This window comes from Chrysochloris asiatica, unplaced genomic scaffold, assembly GCF_000296735.1.
Source record: "Chrysochloris asiatica unplaced genomic scaffold, ChrAsi1.0 scaffold00231, whole genome shotgun sequence".
NCBI lineage: Eukaryota > Metazoa > Chordata > Mammalia > Afrosoricida > Chrysochloridae > Chrysochloris > Chrysochloris asiatica.
The window spans coordinates 3783676-3792435 of NW_006408749.1; positions in this window are offsets into that span (position 1 = coordinate 3783676).

An 8760-nucleotide genomic window follows, 5' to 3' on the forward strand; every position below is an offset into this window, starting at 1 on the left:
TTAAGGTTTTACTTGGCCTTTTGCTGTCCTTTTCACCTTCCAATTTTTAAAGGCGATTGAATTTACCCAGCTCTGTGATCCTAATGATCACAAGCAGCTTACCCCAGTTACTTATGAATAATGTTTACCAACTACTCCCAATAGCTTCCTACCACAAAGAGAGACTCCTGGGTATTACTCAAACAATGGAAAGCTCTACTTATTAAATGGTCCAGGACATTGTTTGATCAGGTGGTTGCTTGCCACACTTTAATGATTAGACCACCTCTTACAGTAGTAATAATAATTGCTTACTGGGTGCTGGAAATTTATCATGAAGACACAATATATTCTGAGGCTTCAGTAATTCATGGCCATATCTTTATGGAAAAAGAGCCCTGGTGACACAGTGGTTAAGCACTGGCCTGCTAACCAAAAGGTCAGTTGTTCAAACCTACCAGCTGTGACAGTCTACTCACATGAAGATTTACAGCCTTGAAAATGGGATAGTTCTACTGTGTCCTATAAGGTCACTATGAGTTAGAGTCAACTTGATGACAATAGGTTTGGTTTGGATATCTTTATAGAAAGGAGCCCTGGAGACACAGTAGCTAAATCACTCAACTGCCAACTCAAAGGTCACTGGTTCGAATCCACCAGCTACTCTGTGGTAGAAAGATTTGACAGTCTGTTTCTGTGAATATTTACAGCTTACAACATCCTATTTGTTGTTGTTGTTATGTGTCATGGAGTCGGTTCCGATTCATAGCGACCCTGTACAGGGTTTCCGAGGCTGTAAATCTTTACGGGAGCAGAAAGCCTCATCTTTCTCCCGTGGAACACCTGGTAGTTTCGAACTACTGACCGTGAGATTAGCAGCCCAATTTGTAACCACTACTGTACTATAGGGAATCCATAGTACAGAATAGGACTATAGTATGAGAAGGAGTCTATACGATGGCAGTGGTTTTCTTGTATCTTTATAGAAGAAGAGCTCTGGTGGCATAGTGATTACGAGCTGAGCTGCTAACTGCAAGGTCAATAGTTCAAATCTACCAGCCAAAAAGAAAGATGAGGCTTTCTGCTCCTGTAAAAATGTATAGCCTTGGAAACCCTATACAGGTTGCTATGAGTCCTAACTGACTCAGCAGCACACAACCACCATCACTACCATAAACTGCCTGGGGCACTAAGCTCTTTCACTATTATAGTGCAAATCTTTAAATAAAATGATTTTAATGCCAATAGGGTCCTTGAATTGCAAATAATAAGAATCTCTCTTTTCCTCTGTACAGCTGACAGAACTAAGGCTGAGCTGGGAAGTGTCTTGCTCAAAGCCATGAGGCAAATTTAAAGGCAGAGCCAGGACTCAAAGTTTGATATGTCTGACTCCTGCTTCTTTCATCATACCGTGTCACTTTCAGCAATATTATACTGGTTTTACAGGCATTCTGATAACAAATATTTATTGATGACTTGCTATATGCAATATTTTGACTCAGAAACAATAGGTGACCTTCCTAGTGGGCTTAGAGATCCACTCTCCACAGTGTTTTCTACCAGCCTCCTTGTCAGTCTCCACTATAGCTCTGCACCTCTCCCAATACTTTCCAATGCAATTCTGAATATGGTGTGATTGAGGACTAAACAGGCAGGCTCCCAGGTGAATATGAGTACTTACTGATGATAAAAAAAAAATGGAAATACTCCTCAGTTGAATGTACTCATTGGAGTAATGCTTCTGGAACTTATGCAAGTATCTGATTCACCTGGAGGACTTGTTAAGTCACCTAGAGTTTCTGACTCAGTAGGCCTAGACTGGAGACCAGTTTACAGATAAGATTGATGCCGTTTTCCATAGATTACACATTGATAACCACTTTTCTAATCTATAAAATGGCCATGGGAATACTTGACTCCAATATTCCTTAAGGTTGCCTGAGTCATCTTAAGATTTTTAGATTGGGAATGGTTTTTAGATGTAATATCTCGGTTAATGCCTTCATTTTGAATGTGCAGAAAGAGTTTTCAAGTAATACTTGCCATTATACTCTTTTCATAGCATTATATATATATTGCTCCTCCCACTTCTTTTGTTCAGTTAGTCCTTGGATGAGTATGATGACTGTCTGGTCTGTGAACCAATCATCTCCTTATCCTAATTCATTCATTTGCTTGCTCCCATGAATTCTACCTGCTCATGGATGTGTGAGCCTAATGACTAGGGTAGTGTTCGGTGCATAACAACCAGTCAATGGGTGCTGTCGGGTTGGTTCCTACTCATAATGATCCTGTATAGGGTTTTCAGCTGGTGGATTTGAACTACCAACCTTGTGGTTAGCAGTCAAGTACTTATTCTACAGCGCCACACCAGGACTCCTCTTAGACTGGTAATACCTCGCTATTATTAATGAGCCATCCCCTGATTCAAATCATAGGATGTGCCATCCTAGGCAAGGTGATAACGAAAAATGGAAAGGCCCCTAGAAAAGATCCTACTCTCTATTTCTAAAAGCAGTGGTTCTCAGCCCTGGATGCCTATTCAATTCACCTGGGTAGTTGTTTGTTTTTAACTTTTTAGTGAATTGAGTGAAGATTTAAAGAGCAGATAATCAGTTTTACAATAACAATATTCATATACTTTGTTTTGTTTCAATGATCACAATTCCATCCACTTAGCATCATGTATTCTATTTCCTCCCAGTGATTCTTGTTTCCATTCCTTGTTCTTTCCCAACCCTTCTGATTTTTGTCTTTAGGTAAATGCTGCCCTTTTGATCATGAAGGGTTGACCATTCTATGGTGTGCACGTCTCACTAGTGTTGTTGTCCCCTCTATATACCTTATTATTGCTTGACTAAAAATTGAGCCACAGGGGTAAGTTCAGTTCCAGATCTGAAGAGTGATCAAGGGTCATAATTTGGGGTCCTACCAGTCTTTTTATTACCAGTAAGCCTGGTATTCTTTATGATTTTAAATTTTGTTCCACATTTCCCCCCACTTTATTCAGAACCTTCTAATTGTGATCTTTCAAAGCAGTTGGTAGTGGTAGCCAGCACAATCTAGTTCTTCTGGTTTCACGGTCAATGGACTAATAGTTTTCAGTTTTCATCACTCTTCCTTCCTCCGGACAGGGAGTAGTTGCATCTTAGACGGCTGTTCATGAGTTTTTAAGATCCCAGTTGCTACCAAAGTAGGATGCAGAACATTTTCTTTGTGGACAATGCTGTGCCAATGAATCACGGTGTCTACCCAGACTATGGTCCTGAGTCCTCAGGCCCTCGTTTCCTCGTTTCCTTGATTATCTCTAAGAACTTTTCCCACTATTCATCTGTCAGTTTGTCACATTGTGGTGGATTGTGTGTTATTGTGATGGTGAAAGCTCTGCCACTGGTATTTTCAATACCAGCAGTGTCACTCATGGTGGACAGGGTTCAGCCGAGGTTCCAGATAAGGACAAACTAAGATAGAGGAGAGGAAGACCACTTCTGAAAGGTTAGCCACTGAAAACCTTACTAATAGCGGCAGAACAGTGTCTGATAGTGCTGGAAGATGAAGCCCTCAGGTTGTAATGCACTCAAAATATGACTGAGGAAGAGCTGCCTACTTAAAGTAGAGTTGGCCTTAATGATGTGGACAGAGAAAGGCCTTTGAGACCTTCATTTGTTTACCGGGTACAACTCAAAATGAGAAGAAACAGCTGCAAATATCCACTATTGATCATGACATGGAATTTATTAAGTGCTGGTGTGGCGCTGTGGGTTAATGAGCCAGACTGCATGCAAAGTCATTTGAACTGCAAGGTTGGCGGTTCAAGCTTACCAGCTGCTCCTCGGAAACCCTACACAGGGTTGCTATGGGTTGGGATCGACTCGATGGCACTTAACAACAACAATCTAAAAAAACTGGAAGGTGTCAAAAATGAAATGGAATGTATAGAGATTGATATCCTAGGCATTTTAGCGAGCTGAAATGGACTGGAATTGGGTATGGATTACAATGTTGGGAATGACAAATTAAAGAGGAGTGGCATCATATTCATCATCAAAAAGAGCATTTCTTGATCTGTCTTAAAGGACAATGCTATCTGTGATAGGATAATATCCATATACCTATAAGAAAGACCAGTCAATGCCATGATTATTCAAATTTACACACCAACCACTAAAGCCAGTAATGATGAAATTTAAAAATTCTACTGATTTCTTCAGTATGAAATTGATCAAATTCACAATCAAGATGCATTGATTATTATTGGTGATTGGAATGTGAAAGTTGGAAACAAAGAGGAATGAATGGTAGTTGGAAAATATGGCTATGGTGATAGAAACTGTGCTGGAGATCACATGATAGAATTTTGCAAGATGAATGATTAATAAATCACTGTAAATACCTTTTTAGCAATATACATGGACCTCACTAGATGGAATACACAGGAATCAAACTGACTACATATGTGGGAAGAGATGATGGAGAAGCTCAATATAATCAGCCAAAACAAGACCAGGGCAGACTGTGGAAAAGACCATCAATTTCTCATATTCAATTTCAGGCTGAAGGGGAAGAAAATTAAAATAAATGCATGAGGGACAAAGTATGACCTTGAATATATACCACCTGAATTTAGGGACCATCTGAAGAAAAGATTTGATGCACTGAATGCTAATGATGAAAGACCAGAGGAGTTGTGGGATGAACATCATACCTGAGGAAAGCAAAGGCCATTGAAAAGACAGGAAAGAAAGAACAGACCAAAGTGGATGTCAGAAGGGACTCTTAAACTTGCTCTTGAATTTTGAGAAACTAAAGCAACTGGGAGAAATGATGACATAAAAGAGTTGAATAGAAAATTTCCAAGGGCAGCTCGAGAAGACAAAGTAAATATTATAATGAAATATGCAAAGACCTGGAGTTAGAAAACCAAAAGGGAAGAACATGCTCAATATTTCTCAAGCTGAAAGAACTGAATAAAAATGTCAAGCCCTGAATTAAAATATTGTAGGATCCTAAGGGTACACTATTGAATAATACAGAAAGTATAAAAAGAAGATGGAAGGAATATACAGCATCATGGTATTGAAAAAAACAAGGGATGTTCAACCATTTCAAGAGGTACCATATGGTCATGAACTGGTGGCATCGAAGGCATTCACTTATCTATGCCGAGATTTTTGGAAGGCAGCTAACTACCTGGCCAACTGATTGAAAGAGATCCATATTTGTGCTCATTCCTAAGACGGTTGACCCAAAGAATGTGGAAATCATTGAACAATATCATGACTATCACATGCAAGTAAAATTTTGCTGAAGATAGTTCAGAAATAGTTAACAACAGTACTAGTACATCAACAGGAAGCTCCCAGAGGTTCAAGCTGGATTCAGAAGAGGACATGCAATGAGGGATATAATTGCTTATGTCAGATGGCTCTTGACTGAAGGCAGAATATACCAGAAAGATATTTGCTTTATTGACTATGCAAAGTAATTCAATTATGTGGATCATAACAAACTATGGATAAATTCACAAAGAATGGGAATCACAGAACATTTAATTGTGCTTGTGAGGAACCTGTCTGTAAACCAAGAGACCGTTTTTAGAACAGAATAAAGGGTTACTGTATGTCTTATAATCAGGAAATGTGTGCTCCAGGGTTGTATTTATTCTATCTGTATGATGAACAAATAATCTGAGAAGCTAGATTATGTGAAGAACATGGCATCAGAATTGGAGGAAGATTCATGAACAAACTGTGCTATGCAGACGGCACAACTATGCTTGCTGGAAGTGAAGAGGAGTTGAAATACTGATGAAGATCAAAGACCACAGCCTTCAGTATGGATTGCATCTCAATGTAAAGCAAACAAAAATCCTTACACTGTATCAATGAATAGCATTATGATAAACAGAGGAAAGATTGAAGTTGTGAGACTATATTTTGTTTGGTTTCACAATCAAATTGTATTGGGCAAATCTGCTGCAAAAGACATCTTTAAAATGTTCAAGAGCAAAGATGTCAGTTTGGGTACTAAGAGGGGCCTGACCCAAGCCATGGTATTTTCAGGAGCCTCATATGCATATGAAAGTTGAGTAATGAATAAGGAAGACCATAGAAGAATCAACATCTTTAAATTAATGGTGTTGGCAAAAAATATTGAAAGTACCATGGACGGCCAGGAGAACAAACAAATCTATCTTGGAAATAGTACAGCTCCTTAGAAGTGAGGATGGAGAGACTTTGTCTTTTGCACTTTGGGCATGTTGTCAAAAAGTCAGTCCCTGGAGAAGGACTTCACACTTGGTAAATTGGAGGGTCAGTGAAAAAAAGAAGACCCTCAATGAAATGGATGGACACAATGTCAGCAACAATGGACTAAATCATAACAACAGTGAGAATGGCATTGGGCTTGGCAGTGTTTCATTCTGTTGTGTACAGGATGGCTATGACTTGCAACAGACTCAGGGGCACCTAACAACAACAAGAAGTTTTCATAACTTTGCCCGCTGTGTGTTCCACCATTTTCATGGAAATGTTTGTAGCAAATATCCTTTGTCAATCCTTTATATATTTGTGGATACACACCTACTTTCCCTCCCAACACTCATTTTGTCTGTGTATCTAGCCATGTATCTACTGGTGGTAGTAGATACATGTGCTGTGGAGTCGGTTCTGACTTATAGCGACCCTGCATAGAGTTACCAAGCCTGTAATTCTTTACGGGAGCAGAAAGCCTCATCTTTCTCCCATGGAGCGGCTGGTGGATATTGCAGGGTTGGGTATGTATCAGTATTTACCTATATTCCCTTTAACGCTTATATTCCTGCACACCTGGGTAGCTATTTAAAAATATTTATGCCTTGGTCCCGTGGAGGATCTTAGGGAGTGGTACCCAGGCATCAGTATTTTTAAACTTTTCAGGTGATTCTCATGTGCATCCAAGGTGATGAACCACTGTTAAAAACCAAAGTCCTCTCTTTTTATTCAGCTGCTTGCCTTTTCAACCAGGGTTTTGACTAGAGGCTATATTTTAGAAGAGATTCAATTAAATAGTGGTTCATAAACTTTAGCAAGCATAACATCACCTAGAATTTCTGATTCAATAGATTGGAAATGGGGCCTGAGTATATGAAAATTTCCCCAGTTGCTATTAATGCTGTTGCTTCAGAAACCATACTTTGAAAACCACTGTTGAAATGGAAGATACAAAATTCTCTTTACGCAATAGCCCTTAAAAGGCAGTTGCGATTGGTGATTTATTTCTTTTACCCCAATCAACATGACAAATTTTGAGCACTGTATTTGGTCCTGCACACCCACACAGCTGTGTTGGGGAAAAACGGTATCAAAGTTACCAAGTGTCCATTTGCATAGACAGGTGAAAGACAAATGGATTGCATTAGGGAGACTAAGCAAATGTTCTGTGTAATGGGAGGCAGTCAGCAGTGGTGGAAAGAGTTAAATAATTAAGTTGTTTATCTTCATTCACTCTCAGTAGGATTTGAGTGTCTTTGCCTCTCTCTTCACCTGTCATAATTTTCACTGTCTTCTATGATTTAAAGAGGAACAGGTTTATTGTTAAAGCATAAGGGCAAATTAGAGATCACAGGCACCAAGAAAACAGAATCAAATCAAAGGCACCCCTAATCCAAGGCAGCAGACCAGGAAGAATAATGTTGGGGTTGCGTTTAAACATCACAGCCAGCTTTAACTAACCTTTCTCAGTATTTGAAAGCTTAATTATTCTCCACCATGATGGGGGCTGGGTGGGGTGGGGTGGAGAGAGGAGGTAGGTAGACAGGGATCAGGGTGGAAGGGAATTTGTTAATCATTCTGTTTGTTCGGAATGACAAGCAATGCAGCTCCTGCATCTACCCACCCCACTTCTTCTCTAGAGAATCTAAGGCAAGAACAGAAGCAATGAATTAGTTCAATAGCCCCAAGACACTGATTACATTACACATCGCAGGGAAGCATGTCTGGGAAGCTGATGTGTGTGTGTGTATCATAGAGAGACAAGCCTAACAATACCATACCAATTTACTAGATATTCACTCTTTCTTACTCATGTTTCTCTATTATAGTCCAGAATAGAGATGAATTGGCATAAATGCTGGCCAGGGAAAGTAAAAAAAAGCAGGTTTGGCAGGAGTCTTGAAATCTGTTGTCTTTCTGGCCCTGCAACTTGGTACCTCAAGATCATAAGGAACAGAACGTTCATTTTCATGTCTCCTCAATCAGGAATGTCCCAAGCAGAGGCTCTTCTTGAAAGATTGGTGCCACCTAAGTGCCCATCAGCAGATGAATGAATAAACAAACTATGGTACATACACACAATGGAAAACTATGCAGCATAGAAAAATAATGAAGAATCTGAGGCACCTCATAACATGGATAAACATACTGAGGACATCATGCTGAGTGAAATAAGTCAATCACAAAAGGGCAAATATTGTATCAGACCACTATTATAAAAAGTCAAGAGAAGGTTTGCACACAAAAATGAACATTCTTTGATGGTTACCAGGGATGGCAGAGGAAGGGACAGTAAATCATTAACTAGAGGGTAGACACACATTAACTTGGGTGAAGGGAAAGGCAATACACAAGAAGGATGATTTCAGCACAAAATGATCAAGGCAAAGGGAGACACTGGGAGGAGTGCAAGTGTTAAGGGCAGTAGAGGTAAACACTATTATATACACAAGCTCCAATAATAACAATCTATAAATAGATGCATAGCTTCAAGCTGAACGGGTGTGGGGAGGAGAAAGGGACTATACTC